Here is an 18795-nt window from a genome sequence, read left to right on the forward strand (position 1 = left end):
GTTTAACCTGCCCCCTTATGGCAATACTCAGACTAAATAAAAAACAGAATGCTCCTGGCCCATAATTTAACCAAATTCCCCCAAAGCATCTTCCTTTGCTTACCTGTAGTTGGTCCCCTGGGGCTCTGTTGCTAAAGCAGCCCACCTGGACAGAGAGCCAGGAAAAGGGACAGGCAAGACTGACTGACAGTCAAGAGGATGGGTTTGTAACTAAGCAAAAGGGCACATACAGCCCACTCCCTGGAAACAGCCTTTTCTGTACATTAATTGTCAGCAGCGCTGCCAGGAATGAGTATGGCTTTGTGCACAGCTATACCTCTCTACAGAAAACAGCCCTTCTTCTATCAGGGAACATTGCTAGCTGAAGGAGGAGGGGAGGCTGAGATAGGGAGTCAGCCCCTTCTTTCTCCCACTCTCACCTGACATACTCCTGTAAGGAAGGCCTCTGGTGAGTCATCCTGGATGAGTTTATCTGGAAAGCACTGCAACAACAATATTCCCAAACTGATCGGCAAGAGAGACAGTCTTAAAGAGATATATCTCTTTCCAGTTGTATCTCCTCCCTAAATCCTTAGGGTAACTCGTGGTGGATGCTCAAGAGGAAGAAAACAAGACTTTTAACTTTAGGGAACTCTGCTTATAGCTCTCTGCTTAGCTCACAAAGCTGTTTCCTCCCTCGGTATTGCAGGACCAGCTCCAGTAAGCCGTCACCCTCCATATTACCCAAAAATGACAATATTCATCTGTTGCTGGAACCTGAAGGTTTCAGGCAGCTCGTTTAAATATAGCTCATCATAACAACACTGTAGGTGGAGAAATGAGGAGCTGCCAAAGCCCTGGGGATTCCCTGTTTATACGTATGAAGGATGATGCAATCTCTGTTATCTAAATAGCAATCCAACATGGAATAACAGGACTCAAACAACAGTGTCTGCATAGCTAGAGATCAAGTTGATATACTCTGCCAGCCTCACACTGTGGCCATCAAGATGGTAAATATCATAACCTTGTTTCATCTTTTTCTAAAAAGCTACAAAAACTGCAAAAAAACGTACGTCCTGCCTACCTGTAATACACATATATATAGAGAGAGAGAGAGAGAGATAGATAGATAGATAGATAGATAGATAGATAGATAGATAGATAGATAGATAGATAGATAGATAGATGGAGGGGAAAGTCCTCCTTTGTTTACATAAAATCTCTATCTCCTACTGACTCACCTGCTCCTGCCTCTTCACCTGAAGTCCTCATCCTGTGACGTCACAATCAGTTTCCTTAGCAACCAATTGTAGAGTCACAAGCAAGGGATTAAGACTTAAGGAAGGGAGGGAACAAATTTATAGGAATAAAGGTCCTGGGCGTCCCTCAGCTGTCAGTGCTGAACACCAGGGACACATGGATGCACACACAGGAAAAAGAAGGGAGGGGAGACAGGATAGAGACAGTCAGTTAACAAGCACTTATTAAGCAGTAACTATATACCAGACACATAGGTCAGGTACTTGCTACTCCCTAAATTCCTAAAATCCTAGTGCTTGTGGTACCACGGCTAAGTAGACACCAGAAAAGGGGCAATTATCACTGGATAGTATGAGAAGGAAGAAAAGACCTTCGTTTTCCTCCAAAAGTCGTTTCTCAGTCTGAAAATGCAAACTTGGAAAGCACGAATTGACAGATGTGAAATCTTCCTCAATCTCTCTGCAACAATCCTCACCCCTTTCTTTCTTGAAACTCTCTCCTCCTGCACTTTTTGAGGCACTGAACTTTCCTGCTTCTCCTTCTACCTTCTTTACTTTATCCATAATACACTTGCTGGTTCCTCTTCCTAGTCCTGAAATCTAAGTATGGATAGTCCCCAAGAACTGAGCCCTTCACTTTCCCTCACTCAAAGAATTCATCCCATCTCATGGCTTCAAATATATTAAAGGGGATGAATGAAATATGTACCTTCAGTCCTGTCTCACAGGAGCACTAGTCCTACATTTACAACTTCCATTTGGGCGGCCTATATATTACCTTAAAATCAACATATCCAAACCTGCTATATCCATGATCTACCCAAAACTGGAACTCTTTCCCAACCAACCCATTTCTCTCAGTAGTACCACTATTCTTCCCAGCTAAAAAATTTGGACTTTCCTTCTCTTTCATTATAGAGAGAAATTGTCATCAAGTCTTGTTATTTCTTCTTCTGAAAATACGTCCATTTATATAGCCTCAGTCTAAGTACCTATCACCTTTTACCTGAGCTAGTGCAACAGCTTCCTTATCCTTTCTGCCTTCAGTCTTTCCTTCCTCTGAACTATTCCTCTGCATATATCACTAACATACTAATTTTTCTTTAAAATATGCGTGTATCCTATCACTCCCTAATAGAGAACCTAAAATAGCTTCCTATTGAATTAATCCAAATTCCTTTCCTTGACTTTCAAGGTCTGTCACAAATTCTACTTATTGAACTTTCCTTCCCAATACCCCTAACATGTGCCTCTGCCCCAGAAAGAAGGGTGTTCTTGTTGTCTCTGAACATGCCAAGTTCACTCCTACCTCTGGGTTAGCACTCTTCTTCCTCCCTCAATTAGAATGTTCTCCATCCCATTTCCTCCCCATCCCTCAAGCTTGGTTCAAATCTTCCTTCCTCAAGATACCTTTTCCACGTACTCTAAGCTATAGAGATCTTGTTTCTGACATCTTCCTGCATTTATAAAGAGAATCACATATTTAGCACATAGTTCTCTCATGATTTCATGGAAGCTGGCTTTGACTTCTCAGTTACATTAAGAGCTCCTTGAAGGCAGGTACCGTATCTACCATTATGCTCCCCATTGTGCTTAAAATAGTGTTAATAAGCACATGGCTGATGTTCAGAAAATTCTCACTGACTGACTGAGGTGACCCCACATCTCCAGAGCACACTGGAGCTTGGCTGGTCTAATTTACCCTATGAGAAAACCAGAGTAAACCCTGTGGGAAAAAAATAGTTGCCTGACGATATCTGCTACATAAATGAACTGGCTTCTGGTACCTTCTAACACAGCATTAACTTGAAATCTTCCAAACTGATTACAGAAGTAAAAAGATGAAATGACTGAATGTGCATCTAAACCAACCTGTGAAAAGATTTCATGGGTTCTCTTCTCCAGTCAAATTGGTCCATTTACTGTTCTCCAAACTCAGTATTATAACACCTGTTTCCAGGCCTTTGCAAAGGTCCATTCCTTTGAAAGGTCCATTCGTAGAATATACTTCTTCTCCACATCTGCTTTCTTCAAAGTACCACCTCCCTCTAGTTAGAGTGCTAGCTCCATTATCAAGTTACATATTGTATTCATTTATTCTTTCCTCTTATGATATTCATTCTTTTTATCTTTTAAATGTTTTGTGTAGAAATAGAAATTCCATAAGGGCAAGAACGATTTCTTATTTTTTCTCTGCATTCTTAGTACCTACCACACTATCTTACACACAGGAGGCCATAAATAAATGGAAGGAAGTATAAAGAATAAAGAAGGAAGTAAAAGATATAGAGGAAGGGATATGGAAGGGGAAGGAAAAGGAATAGGGAAATGTAGGGAAGGGGAAAAAGGAAAAAAAAAAGAGAAGAATGGGGAAAATTCTCCCATAGTCACATCAGGTTTTAAGAAACAGCAGCACAATGGCAGGGGTGAGGAGCGCCCTGGGATTTCATCTGGATAGGATGGAGGCATGCCAGGAGGTGCCAACACTTAGCTGGGTCTGATCTGGGAGCTAAAAGAGGTAGAGACATATACCCTCAGTCCAGGCAGGCAAGTTTAGATTAAGTAGAATTGATCTAACTAGGCAGCAAAAGTTGAAGGAACCTGGTAGAGTATGAATGTCAAGAATTGGAGGACAGGGTTAGCTAGGTGGTGTAGTGGATAAAGCATTGGCCCTGGATTCAGAGGGACCTGAGTTCAAATCTGGCCTCAGACACTTGACACTTACTAGCTGTGTGACCCTGGGGAAGTCACTTAACTCTCACTGCCCCTCAAAAAAAAGAATTGGAGGACAGAAATATCAATGGATAGACGTAACAGGGGGGCAGTTAGGTAGCGCAGTGGATAGAGCACCGGCCCTGGAGTCAGGAGTACCTGAGTTCAAATATGGCCTCAGACACTTAACACTTACTAGCTGTGTGACCCTGGGCAAGTCACTTAACCTCAATTGCCTCACTAAAAAAAAAAAAGAAGAAGAAGAAGAAGTAACAGGGAACCTCAATATCAGGAAAACCTTCTTCACCAATCAGAGCTGTCCTATGATGAAATAGGTTGCCTCTTGAAGTAGTGAGTTCCCTGTGATTTAGAGGAGCTCAAAGGGCTGGATAACCATTTGTAAATGTACAGAACGTTCAGGCTCCAGGTAAGGGGTTGGACTCTTAAGATTCTAGGATTCTGTAGCGACTCTAACACAGGCCAGAGGGATTGAATGAAGCATAGTGCTTGGCCAAAGACAAAGCAACCAGGGCCAGGAGTCAGGAGAACATAGTTCCAAGGCTGGCACTGCCTCTTAATTCCTTAGGTGACTTCAGGAAAGTCACTTCCCTTCCTCAGGCCTCTGGAAGGAAATGATAATGTCCAAGGTGGGACACTCTTACCTTCATTCCCATCAGCTACCTCCTGGCTCCTCATACAAATCATGGGCAAGGTGTTTTCTCAGAAAACCTACACCAGTAATTACTCTCAAAATCAATTAGAGGACCAAGTAGAGCAGGCACATCAGATGTGGCTTTTCCTTCCAAACCCAAAGACAGCCTCTGCCTCTCCTCCCCCACTCTAGGCCTGTTAGGATAATTACTCTCACAGAGTAATGTTCAGAGGTGCCAATGTTATTCACATTGCCTTGGAGACCCAATTAAGGGAGAGGAAACTGTTTTAAAGAGAGAGAGGAAAAAACCCTGATAATGCTGTTTTAGAGCTTTCTACTTATCTGACTGACCCCAAATATCCAGCTTGCCTTTATAGTCTGCCCCTCTGGCAATTGTCAGATTTTGGCCATCGTGTGGGTCAAAGAGACACCTGAGTCTGGAAAAACAGTTTAAAAAGGCACTGTGCTCTCACTGCTTTGTCTACATCAGAGGTGCCCTCTCTGCCTCCTTGATGTGGTGCGGTTTGCTCCATGCTGTTGCGAGTCAGCAGCTAGAGCAGGACAGGCTGCTAATTAAGACAACAGGCAGGCATTTCTCTCGCTGACTCTGTGGTTGTGATATATTGCATCACTTCCCTCCCTTGTTGCTGCGCAGAACCACCATAACCCGAAACCCTTAGCATCTGACCTCTGCAGTCTTCTATGGAAGGTAACCAGAGGGTGACTGCTTCTCCCTCAGAAGTCCAGCTTTTCATCTAAAGGATTGGTTCTTCCATCTTCTCAGTATCTGTGATTCTGTATGTTTGCACCACAGTCACTCATCAAATGAGGGGATCGTGATCATTGTAAATGGGCTGTCCTATTGAAGAGAAATCAGACTTATTCTATTGGACCCAGAGGGAAGAACTAAAGTAAAAGTAACAGTCAGTTTTCAATTCAGTTTAAGAAAGAACTTCCCAGGGGGGTGATCTACTCAAACAGGGAATGGGCTTTCTCATTTGGGAGTGACCTCCTCATCACCCAAGGTGATGACACAGGGGCTGGATGACCACTTGTCAGGGATTTAGTCAGTCAGCCAGTCAATTAACAAGTAATGTATTAAGTACTTACCATGTGCTAGGCATTATATGCATCAGGGATGCAAAGCAGAGCAAAAAAAAAAGGCTGCCTTTGCCTTCAAGGAACACACGTGTAATGGGGGAGACAGCAAGCTCAATCTCCAAAGAAGCCAGGGAAGCAGATTTGGAGTTAAGGAAGCAGAGCATTCCAGAAATGGGGGCCAGCTGGTCCAAAGCATGGCCATGGAGTGCTGTGTGTGAGCACCATCCAGCGGGCAGTGGGGCTGGATTGTAGGGTTCGTAGAGGGTAGCCGAGTGTAAAAAGGCTGGAAAAGTACGAAGAGGTCAGGTTGTGGAGAGCTTTCAACACCAGAGGACTTGATATTGGATCCTGAAGGTGATAGGGCACCACTGGAGCTCACTGAGCAAGAACATGACATGTTCAGACTGACCCTTTAGGGAGCAGCTAGGTGGCGCAGTGGATAAAGCACTGGCCCTGGATTCAGGAGGACCTGAGTTCAAATCTGACCTCAGACACTTGACACTTACTAGCTGTGTGACCCTGGGCAAGTCACTTAACCCTCACTGCCCCGGGAAAAAACAAACAAAACAAAACAAAACTCCAAACAGACTGACCCTTTAGAAAAGTCATCTTAGCAGATAAGTAGATGATATACTTGAAAGGCAGCATTAGAAAGCTCCTGCAGTGGTCCCAGCAACAGGCCTGAGCTAGTGCTGGTGCTGCAGGAAGGGAAAGAAGGGGGCACAAAGAGGGAAGTTGTAAGAGTAGAATGAATAGGTTTATCTTTAGATTAGGAAGACAGAATAAAGAAGACTGAGGAGAGGCACTGACGTCATTGGGTGGAGGGCCTGGAAAGTGTAGTTTGTGTCCCTGCTCCCAGAAGCAGGTCCAGGGCAGCACTGGCCCTCCCCAGTGAAGCCCACTTTTCCTCTCCTACATTGTAGCTGTTATCATGCTTGATGACCCAATCATCAGCAAGAAGACATTTAACTCATCCCAGAATACCTTTGCTCTCTCTCTGGCTTTCTGAAATCCCACCCACTCTTTAAAGTCTGGATCAAAGGCCACCTCAGTTCAATTCAACAAACATTTATTAAAAATCTACTGGGGGGGGGGCAGCTAGGTAGCTCAGTGGATAAAGCACTGGTCCTGGATTCAGGAGGACCTGAGTTCAAATCCAGCCTCAGACACTGTGACCCTGGGCAAGTCACTTAACCCTCACTGCCCCGCAAAAAAAATAAATACATTTCTGGGTGCCAGGTACACTGCTAGGATCTGAGGATACAAAGACAGAGAAGAAAGTGCATCCCCTCAAGGAGCTTACATTCTACTTGGGGAATTCGGTATGAACACAAGGGGAAGACACTAACAAGGAGGAGGCAGAGGAGTGTTGTGGAAAGGATGATGGGCCTTCCAACCATGGGGAACAGGTAGGGGAAATCAGCTGGCAGGAGTACTGGAAGGAGAGTAATCTATTAGAAAATTGAAAAGGTAGCTTAGGGCCAGGTTGTGAAGGGTTTTAAAAGCTAAAAATGGATGTTTACCTAAAAAGGAATCATTGTAGTTTATTGAGGTTCCATTTGCACCTGAGGAAGATGAGTGGCAGCAGTGGGAAGGGTGGACTGGGATTAGCCAATGCAATAACCCAGAGGAGTTGATGAGGGTCTGAACTAAAGTGATCTTTTAGAAGGAGGTTTATGTGAGAGGTTTTATGGAGATAGAAAGAGAAGGGAATAAGTATTTATTAAGCACCTATTATATGCCAGACACTCTGCTAAGTACTTTACAAATATTATCTCATTTCATCCTGACAAAATCCCTGAGCTATAGACAAAGGATAGATTTCAGATGGTTTGTTAACTTGGATGAGAAAAAAAATGGGTTTTGATTTTCACTAACCTCTAACTGAAATTTAGCATTTCCTTCAATTATTTAAAAGACATTCTTAAGAGAAGGGGTTCAAAAAAAAGAGAAGGGGTTCATAGGCTTCAGCAGACTTCCAAGAAGGTCCACGACACAAAAAAAAGATAAAGGAACCTTGTTCTCAACCAATATCCCTAATGAATGCTGATACAAAAAACTTTAATAAAATATTAACAAATTGACTACAGCAATATAACAAAAAGATTATCATACATTATGACTAGATTGGATTTATGCCAGTAATGTAAAATTGGTTAAACATAGGAAAACTATAAACATAATAAATCATACTAACAATATAAATAATAATCATATGACTATATAAACATATATAAAAAATTAAGTTCTTTTACAAAATCTAATTCCTGTTTACAATTTTAAAAAACACTGGAAAGCATAGGAATAAATGGGCTTTTCTTTAATATGATAACTTGTATTGATCTAAAACTAAAAGCAAGCATTTTATGCACCAGAGAAATGTTAGAGGCCATTCCAATAAGAGCACAGGTAAAGTATGCTAGAAATTCTACATATAAGACCCAGAAAAAGTAATCAAAGGAATAAACACAGTCAAAGAACAAAACTGTTTATTTTTGTAAAAAAGATGATGGTCTACCTCAAGAACCTTAGTCAATGAAAAAATTCATGGAAACAATACATTCAGCAAAGTTGAAGGATATGGAATAAATCCACATAAATCATCAATATTCCTGCATATTACCAACAAAACTCAGTAAGAAAAAAATAGAGAAAATACATTCGAAATGTTTAAAATATTTGGGAATCTATCTACCATGACAGTCCTAGGTATAATATGAAACCAAGTACAAAATAGTCCCTATAGAAATGAAGAGAGAACTAAATAATTTTTTTAAATCTCAATTGTTCATGTGTGGCTGATCATGCCAATATAATAAAATGGCAATGCCACATAAATTAATTTATTCAGTGTTATACCAAATTACCAAGGAGTTATTTTACAGAGCTAGAAAAAATAATAATAAATTGCATCTGCACGATAAAAGTGAAGACTCTCAGAGGAAATAATTTTTAAAATGGGAAAAAATGGGATCTAGCAACACCAGATCTCAGACTATACTACAAACAAGTAGTTATCAAAATGTTTTGGTACTGGATAAGAAATTGAGAGGTCAACCATTGGACCTAATTATGAGGCAAAGTTAGGTACAAAACATATAGAAAAAAAATACTTCAATAAAACCAAAAAGCACTGTTACTAGGCAGTATTCAATAAATGCTACTGGGAAAACTGGAAAGTGGTCCGGGAAATATTAGGTATAGACTGACCTCATGCCTAATACCAAGTTAAGCTCCAAATGGATATCTGACTTGAACATAAAAGATGTTATCATAAGCAAATCATAGGAGCATTGAAGAAATTATTTCTTGGATCTATGACCAACAGAAGAGTTTGTGACCAAACAAAGGATAGAGGGGATCACAGAAAATAAAACTGACAATTTTTATCATATAAAATTAAAAAGATTTTGCACAAACAAAACCAACGCAATTAAAATTAAAAGGAAAACAAAAGGAAAAAATCTTCACAGCAAGTTTTTCTGATAAAGCTCTCACAGAGAAGATGTGTAAGGAACTGATTCAAATGTAAAATAGGTCAAAAGATGTGAATAGTCACTTTTCAAAGAAGGAAACCAAAGCTGTTGTTATAAAAGATGGCTTTCGGGCAGCTAGGTGGCGAGGTGGATAGAGCACCAGCCCTGGAATCAGGAGGACCTGAGTTCAAATCCGGATTCAGACACTTAACACTTACCAGCTGTGTGACCCTGGGCAAGTCACTTAACCCCAATTGCCTCACCAAAAAAAAACAAACAAACAAACAAACAAAAAAAGATGGCTTTCTAGGTGGTAGGAGGGGAAAGCATATAAGAGTAAATCTAGGCTGTGTAAAAATAAAAGTTATCAATATAATTTTTAAAGAAGTGAAAGAAGTAAACCCAATGAAAGTAGATAGCTTTTACTATAAGTTTAGCTGTGAAAGGAGGAAGAGCTATAGGATGATAGCTTACTAGGTAGAGCCTAGTAAGGATTTTTTAAGAATGATGGAAATGAGACAGCTAGGTGGTACAGTGGATAGAGTACTGGCCCTGGAGTCAAGAGGACCTGAGTTCAAATCTGACCTCAGACACTTGACAATTACTAGCTTTGTGACCCTGGGCAAGTCACTTAACCCAGATTGCCTCACCAAAAAAAAAAAAAAAAAAAGAATGATGGAGAACTGCAAGTGTCTATAAGCAGCATGAAATAAGCCAGTATAAGAAAAGATTGAAGATTAAAAGAAAGGGTAGAATTAGAGGGGTGATCTGGGAGAAGAAATAGGAGGGGTGGAATAAAGGGTACATATAGAAACCAAGCCTTGGTGAGAAGGATCCTCTTCATTGGAAATTAGAATGAATGGGGGATGGAAAGGAGGAAAGAATGGAGGATGATGTCAATGGGTTTGAGGAGGTGAGACAACAGAGCTAACAGCAAATGGCCTTATTTTCTCAATAAAACATGAGAGATCTTCAGGTGAAAGAATGAAGAGAGGGGTGATATGGAGTGCTTGAGGAGAGAAGACAAAAGGGGTGATCAAGACACCCATTTAGTCATTGGGGAGCTTGAGCTTAAATTAGAACCTTACAAGACCTCTGATTTGTTATTCTATTTTCAGGGTAAATAGGGGGAAACGAGAAAGAATCCATTAACTGTACAAAACAAACGCTAATAAATAAAAGCTTTAAAGTTCCAAGATATCACTGACACAGTCTACAGACTAGTTAGAGCCTCAGTAGGGGAGACCATTGGATGGCAAAAGTGCTTGCATCCCTCTCTTTGAACATGGTAGTCAAACTTTTACTTCAGAATTAGACCTATACCAATGTGGACTTTAAGACAAACAAAAAAACAAATCTAGACTTGTCTGGAACTCCCTGGTTTTTCCTGAAGTCTCTGGGTTCCCACAACTGATTAAACACCAGAAGAAATCCCAGAATGTAAAGCAAATACAGCCATTTCTTCCTAACAGAGGTTTCATCAAGTTTATCTAAGAGAGTTGTGGTTTAAAATGTCACCTGTCCTCAGAGAAAGTCTCTTCTTTACCCTAGAACACACAATTTCTGGGTTTTCCTCTTCTCCGATTTAGATCTTATTCTCCACTCCCACCCCCAGTAGGTGGCTGCTGAGTGAGTCCCAGCTGTGCTTCTGGGCCAGCTGCTACATTAATTAAAGCTTTGCACCTGGTGACTCAAATACATATTCTGCTGGTTGGCTGGAGCTTTCCACCCAGATTTCCCCTGGGACACCCTATCGATGGTGAGCCTGTGGATTCAGGGAGATGATAACAATGATTCCTTATGTTCTACGGCACTTTATGTTTTTCCAAGTACTTTCTTAACATGTATCTTTCCACTTACTCCTCACAATCACAGGGCAAAGCCGACATTATGTTCTCGTTTTATAGATCAGAGACTAAAGCTCTGGGAAGGCAGTGCCTTGCCCAAGGTCACCCCCTGGCAAGTGGTGAAGCTGCCACAGAAAAGCAGGTGTCCTGACTCCTCTGGTGCACTCTTCACAGCCCCAGGTAGCCTTGGGTAAGGTGGTTATTGTTCCTCAGCACAAGGTGGTTAGCTTAGAAAACCCTGAATGCCAAAGTGCCAGGAATCGCACTAAGAGCCAAGGAATGTTGATTGACATGGTATCCTGTGTCTCCTTCCCTCTGTTTAGTACCAGATTATTTGGGGGCCACAGAAGAAGAAAACCCATCTTAGTAAATCATTGTTGGGTATCCCTTTTTTGCTGTTCTAAGACAAACTATCAAGCTTTATTTTTTCTTCACTGAACTTCTCTTTCTCTTCCTTCTTATCAGTAAGCATTTATTGAACACCTACTATGGAGCAGCTCAGTGGTACAGTGGATAAAGCCATGGCTCTGGAGTCAAGAGGACCTGAGTTCAAATCTCACCTCAGATACTAGCTGTGACCCTGAGCAAGTCACTTAACCCCAATTGCCTCAAACATCTGGAGGCATCTCCAGTCATCCTGATGTATATCTTGCCACTGGACCCTGATGGCTCTGGAAGACAGAGTGAGGTTGGTGACCTTGCACAGCCCTCCCTCACTTAAGTCCAATTGCCATGACATCACCCCAACGTCATGGTCCTCTTCAAGAACAAAGGACAAACAACAACAACAAAACTGTGTCAAGTACTACACCAAGTGCCAGGATACAAAGAAAGGTAAAAAGGAGCTCACAGTCTAACATCCAAATAGCTATGTGCAAGCAAAATATATTACAGGATAAATTAAAGATAATCACAGAGGGAAGGTACTAATAGTAAGGGATATAGGGGAAGGCTTCCTGTAAAAGGTGGGATTTTAGCTGAGGCTTGAAGGAAGTCAGGAGGCAGAAGTGAGGAGGGAGAGAGTTGCAGGCAGAGGGGCCCGCCAGTACAAAGTCCCAGAGTAGGGAGGAGTGTCTTGCTCAAGGGAAGCCTGTGTCACTGGATCAAAAAGGACATGGAGGGGGATAAGGTGTAAGAAGAATGGAAAGGCTGGAAGGGACCAGGTCACAAAGGGTTTTAAAACTAAATGGGGGGGCAGCTAGGTGGCGCAGTGGATAAAGCATCGGCCTTGGATTCAGGAGTACCTGAGTTCAAATCCAGCCTCAGACACTTGACACTTACTAGCTGTGTGACCCTGGGCAAGTCACTTAACCCCCATTGCCCCGCCAAAAAAAAAAAAAAAAAAACTAAATGGGGGGGGCAGCTAGGTGGCACAGTGGATAGAGTACCGGCCCTGGAGTCAGGAGTACCTGAGTTCAAATCTGGCCTCAGACACTTAACACTTACTGGCTGTGTGACCCTGGGCAAGTCACTTAACCCTGATTGCCTCACTAAAAAAAAAAAAAGAAAACTAAATGGAGAGGGCAGCTAGGTGGTGAAGTAGCTAGAGCACTGGTCCTGGATTCAGGAGGACCTGAGTTCAAATCTGGCCTCAGACACTTAACACTTACTAGCTGTGTGACCCTGGGCAAGTCACTTAACTCCAATTGCCTCACAAAAACAAAAACAAAAAAAACTAAATGGAAGATTTGATATTTAATCTTGGAGGTAACAACAGGGAGTCACCAGAGTTTTCTGAAGGAGGTGGGTTATCCTTTAAAATGATTGATTTATAACAGCTGCGCAGAGAGTGGACTGTAGTGGAGAGACATGAGGCAGGGAGATAAGTGGAAGGCTACTGAAAGGTCATGGAGTGATGAGGAACTGCACCTGGTTAGGTTCAGTGTTTGAGGAGAAGGGGGAACATACAAGATGTTCCAGAGAACTAATGGGACTGGGCAACTGACTGGATATCTGGGGCGAGTGAGGGGTTGAGGATACAAGCCTGGGTAACAGAGAAGATGGTGGTGATCTGGACAGAAATGGGAAAACTGAGAAGGGAGGAGTTGGGCATTTTGAGTCTAAGATGTTTGGGGAGACTTCCACCCTCTGGTGGTGTGATATGGATGAAGATCCAACAGAGCAGAAAGAAAAGGAGTAGTCAAATAGGTAGGAAGGGATAAGGAGAGAGAGAGTAGAAAGAAAAGAGTTTCAAGATAGCATCAAAGGCTATAGAGAGATCAAGAAGTACTTTTAAAAAAGGCCATTAGATTTAGTAATTAAGAGCTCAGTGATAATTTTGAAGAGAATAGTTTCAGAAGTCAAATTGCAAAGAGTTAAGAAGTGAGTGAGAGGAAAGGAAGTAGAAGCTTCAATTATAGACAGTCTTCTCGAGAAGTTTAGGCACAAAAGGAAGGACAGATACAGGAAGACAGCTATCAGGGATGGATGGACATGTCAGGTAAGGGCTTTTTAAGCTTGTGGGGAGATCTGAGGATATTTGTAGATAGTAGGGAAGCAAACAACAGATGGGAAGCTATTGAATAATGATGAGAGTGGGGATGATAGAAAGAGAAATATGATGGAGAAAACATGGTGGAATGGAAGACTCGTGCATGTAGAAGGGTTTGCCTTGTCAAGAAAAAGGACCACCTTTGCATGTGAAACAGGAATGAAGGAGGAGATGCTGATAGAAGACATCTGAGTGATGTGAGATGAAGAACAGAAGGGAAAAGGACACTCACTGCAAATGGTCTCATTTTTTCAGTGAAATATGAGGCAAAGTTATGAAAAGGAGGAGGAGGAGCCATGAAAGAGTTGAGGAGGAAAGGTATGAAAAGCTATTGAGTTAAGTGGGATAGTGAATTGGTTAGGGACACATAAAATGCCTGTCTTGCCACAGCAAAACCCAGTTGAGATTATGTCGCTTCAATTTTTAGTGGATCCAGTCAGTTTCATGATCCGTTCACATGCAAGGCAAGCTAGCTGTAGCAGCAAGGTATCCTGAGATCAAGAAACTTGGGAACAGCAGTGCCCCCAAGCCACCAGCCCTGCTTCCTGAACAGCCACCACAACCACCATTGAGGGAAGAAATCATTACAGAAAAGGGACCACCTTCTTTGTCACCACCAACTGCTCACCAACTGACACTAATAGGCAGATAGGCACAGGAACCCTGGGAGTGGCAGCACCTCCTTTTCTCCCCTGGCCCAGACCATCAGTTGTGCCTCTAGCCTAGTCCTTACAACCATCAACTGGGGAAGCAGCTCCCGTGGAGAATGAGCCAAGCATCTCCACTAACTACTACCTACTTCCAGGTTAGCTGAGACAGCAAGGCCCCCTAAAGGAAAGACGGGAGGCAGAGAAGAGTGTATGACCAAACAAGAGTCAGAAAAGATCACAGGAAGTAAAATGGATAATTTTGATCATATGAAATTTAAGCTTTTGCACTAACAAACCTAATGTAGCCAAAATTAGAATGAAAGCAAGAACCTATTTTTTTTTTAATTTATAGCAAGTTTCTCTGAAAAAGGCTTCATTTCTCAAATATTTAGGGAAATGAGCCAAATAAAATAAAATTAAAATAAGAGCTATTCCTCCATTGATAAATGGCCAATGGATATGAACAAGCAGTTTTTAGAAGAAACCAAAGCTATCAATAGAAACATGAAAAAAAATGCTCGAAATTACCATTGATTAGAGAAATATACATCACATTAAAACAATTCTGGAGTACCATCTCACATATATCAGATTAGCTAAGATGAAAAGGAAAATAACAAATGTTGGAGAGGATGTTGAAAAACTTTCCATATGTGTTCTCCCCATTAGAATGTGAGCTCCTTAGAGTAGGTACTGTCTGGCTTTTCTGTTTGTATTTCCATCACTTAGCACATTGCTTTGCACATAATAAGTGTTTCATCCATTCATCCATTCATTCATTCAGCAGCACTGTGAGTAGGACCGATCAGCAAATGGTAACCCAAGGCTGAGGCTTATTGAGGGTAAAATCAGCAATAGGATAAGAGTGCAAGAGACTCAAGAGAAGAGGGCAATATAAAGTTGAACTGGTTCACCAATGGGTCAAAATGGGGCAGTGAGGAGAGTGTGGCCAGTGATGAGGCCTGGGAAAGAATTGAAGGAGGGACTAGAGATTGCAGAGAGGATGAAGAACAAGGTTAAGGGCTACAAGACAAAGGGAGCAATGGAAAGACAACAGATTGTGATCAGATAAAGGAATTTTACAGTTCATGAAAATGAGAACGAAACACTTGTGGCAAGATGGCAAGCTCCAGGGTAATATGTAGTAGAAGTAGGGCAATAAAGTTGGTCAAAAAAAATGAGTAAGCTGAAGAACTGGGAGGTTAGGGTGTTTGAGGAACTGACAATATATCTGTTGAAGTCTTAGTAGGAGGGCAGGAGTTGGGGAGAAAAAAAGACTATGAGCTAGGCGCTGAGAAAGGAAACAATCATGCTCTCTAATTGTGAGTGTACCTCTATGTCCTTCCAGGCTCCCAGGTTCAAAACGTCTTCAGTGACCTCAACTCCTCATGTCGTACATACAACTAATCAGTGGCCAAATTGTCTTGCTGTTTCACCTCCACAACATCTCTTGCATTCACTCTCTTCTTGCTATGACCTATAACGAAGGCCTCCTCATGGTCTCCCTCCTCTCCACTCCAGCACCTCCTCCATACAGCTGCCAAAGTAATCTTCCTAATGCCCAGGTCTGACAATGTCATCCTGCCACCCGATTCACTCCAATGGCTACTTCTTGAATACTAGTAAAACTCCTCTTTTTGGCATTGAAAGCCCTTTATGATCTGGTCCCCACCAACCTATCCAGTATTTTTATACATTTCCCTTCCTGCCTTTGAGCATCTTGACAAATGGACAACATCTTGTTCCTCCTATACCATACTTCATCTTCTGCCTTTGCGCTGGCATATTCTCTCCATGTCTGCTTCAAAGAATCCCTTACTTTCTTTGTGACTCAGCTCAAGCACCACCTGCTACATGAAGTCCTCCTGGATTTCCCCTCCCCACCATTACTGCCCACTCTCCCTCAACTACCATGTATTTATTTTGTATTTATTTACATATATTTATATGTATGTATGTATATGTATATATGTGTGTGTTTTCTCCTTCAATAAAATACAAACCCTTTGAGAACAAGGTATTTTATTTTTGTTTGTATCCCTAGAACCTAGTCTGTCATTGTACTGACAAAGTACACATTGATTCATTGAAAATAGTAACCTAGAAGGAGCCCCCTTCCTGTATCATATTGTGAAAAGTAAAGCTACATTAATCAAATTGCCTTCCAATAAAGTAAAATTCTGTCTTCTGCCCTCAGCAGCTCACATCTGAAATACTGTTTAGTTCTAGACATGACAATGCAGGAAAGACAGAGAACATCCAGGGGATAGCCTAAGTGGTGAAGAGGCCAGGAAGTAGCCCATCAAAGGACCATTTGAAGAAACTAGGGATGTTCAACCAAGAAAAAAAGATGACTTGGGGGACATGACTGCTGTGTTCACATATCTAAAGAGTTGTCATGGGAAGGAGTCAGACCTATTCTCTTCAGCTATTGGGGAAAGAACTGTAAGTAACAGGCATAAGTTACAAGGAGACTGATTTCAGCTAAAATAAGGAGTTGAATAATTAGAGCTGTCCAAAAATGGGATGGAGCTGCTTCATGAAATATTGGATCAAGTGAGATAACGTGTGTATAGTGCTTTGTAAGTCTTAAAGGACTGTAGGAATGTCAGCTATTCCTATCTTTATTAGTGAGCTCTCAGCCAATGGATACGTTCAAGCAGAGACTAGATTCACCTTGTAGAGATGCAGCAAAGAGGATTCTTCAACTGGATAGGAGGCTGGACTAAATGACCTCTAAGGTTTCTCTAGCTCTGGGATTCTAAGATTTGATGGTAAGTGGCCTTATATTTTGATGATTTTGCAATAGAAAGATCATGTTTATTCCTTTTTCTCCCTCCCTGCCTTCATAAAAATGCATCCTTTGGAATCTTTTCATCAACAAAAATCTATTTTCATCCTAGTAGAAACAGATGATATGTTTACTGTCTGTTCACAATTAACATCCCTCATGAACAATGATTAACATTACATTTCCGTTTTTCATAAACACCAAGACACTTGAAGACTGTTTAAAACCACAACCTCTGCCTTGACAAAGAGCCAGCATGGCTCTCATTTCTGGGTACATATACCAAACTTGCTTAAAATTATGAGTAATGAGATAATGATGACAATACTTTCTTTCATCTAATAGGTGTAAAGCACTTCTGAAGCCCTATAAATACTGAAAGGTAGAAAGCAAACACAAGTTTCCTCTAAATGCATATGTGGTCATCAATAATGGCCCATCCAGACGCTCTGATATTGACTGAAATTGGGTGGAAGACCACAAATTCTTCAAAAATTGCCCCTCTGGTTAAAAACCAACTGCTGAGGCTGAAGGAGGAGGAAGATTTTATTAGATATATTACTCTTCTACATGATGAGTTCCATCGTAGCTCTATTAATAATGTAATTCAAGGAAAGCCTGGATATATTTACTTATGTTACTTATGTTTACTTCAAATATGCAATAGAAAACATCCAAAATTAATTGGAGACATTGGAAAATTCTGCCAAGTGATTTAAACTTCTCCTCATTGTGGTTCATTTACCCAGGAACACTATAGTTGAGAAACCAGCACCTGTCCAGAAAGGGTGTGCAGTCTCCCTTGATCTCTGTCCTTCCCAAAGAGGCAGCATCTTGGCATTAGGACCTAAACCCACAAAATTCAGGGTGGTCAAAATGTTTGCGGGGAATTGAATGGAGCTGTGCCCATCCTCAGAGATCTGAGATCTGCTTTCTCATTTCTGTGAATTTTACCTTAAAAATCACACAGCTTGGTCAGGTTCTTTTTAGTTGTCAGTCTTAGCAACCCAAACACAGCCCCTCTACTATGTCATCCTCTGCCCAAATATTGTCCTAATAGGAAGTTCATTCAACAAACATTTATGAAGTGCCTCCTATGTACAAGATCCTGGGGGAGACACCAAGATAAATAAAGAAGGGTCCTTGCCCTCAAGGAGCAAACGTCTAAGCTAACAGGTCTGGAATAAAAGCAAATGTTCCTCAATGTGTTTATTCTGTTACCAAAATATCACTTTGTTCAATATAGGCATGCCCACCTTCAGAAAATCTGACCTACAAAAATCCTAACTTAGAATAAAAATGTATGCATATACACATATACACACATATATGTATATATATGGAATACCCTTTTTTTACAAAAGAGTTCTCCACAGAGTTCTTTTAAATAGTGAGATTCCTTAATGAATTTAAAATAGGATTCCATTTACAGCACATTTGATTCATATATGCAATTTTTTGGAACTGATCAACTGCATAAAGTGAGGTTGCCTGTCCAGGACACAAATGACAGGAACTAACTACCCAATATTACCTTCACCCCGTGGAACTACATCCATAAATCAGACACTGAAAACAAAACAAGGCAGAAGGGAGCACACCTCTGGTCCCTTTTCTCTTCAGGTTCAGCTGGGACAGCGAGCAGAACTTCCACAGGTCCACACCCTCTGTTTGCTGACTCCAAAGACTGCAGGGTCTGCAGACGTTAGAAGGATCCCAGTGGTTCACGATGACTGCACCAGCTTTTCCATTTATAGACATACTCAGATAAAAACGGGATAGAATCAACAAGGGCAGAGTCAACTCCCTGTAAGGAAAACACCAAATAAAACTG

The 18795-nt window shown here is 41.4% G+C and overlaps 1 protein-coding gene across 1 annotated transcript in view; it reads right to left on the bottom strand.

Moving 5' to 3' along the window:
- Positions 1–18795, bottom strand: part of TRIM66 (tripartite motif containing 66) — a 127682-nt gene that overhangs the window by 88921 nt on the left and 19966 nt on the right. The window contains exon 3 of the mRNA XM_043972397.1: positions 18563–18768. The gene's annotated coding sequence lies outside the window, so the exon portion shown is untranslated. The remainder of the gene's footprint in view (positions 1–18562; positions 18769–18795) is intronic.

Source organism: Dromiciops gliroides, chromosome 6 (genome assembly GCF_019393635.1).
Source record: "Dromiciops gliroides isolate mDroGli1 chromosome 6, mDroGli1.pri, whole genome shotgun sequence".
NCBI lineage: Eukaryota > Metazoa > Chordata > Mammalia > Microbiotheria > Microbiotheriidae > Dromiciops > Dromiciops gliroides.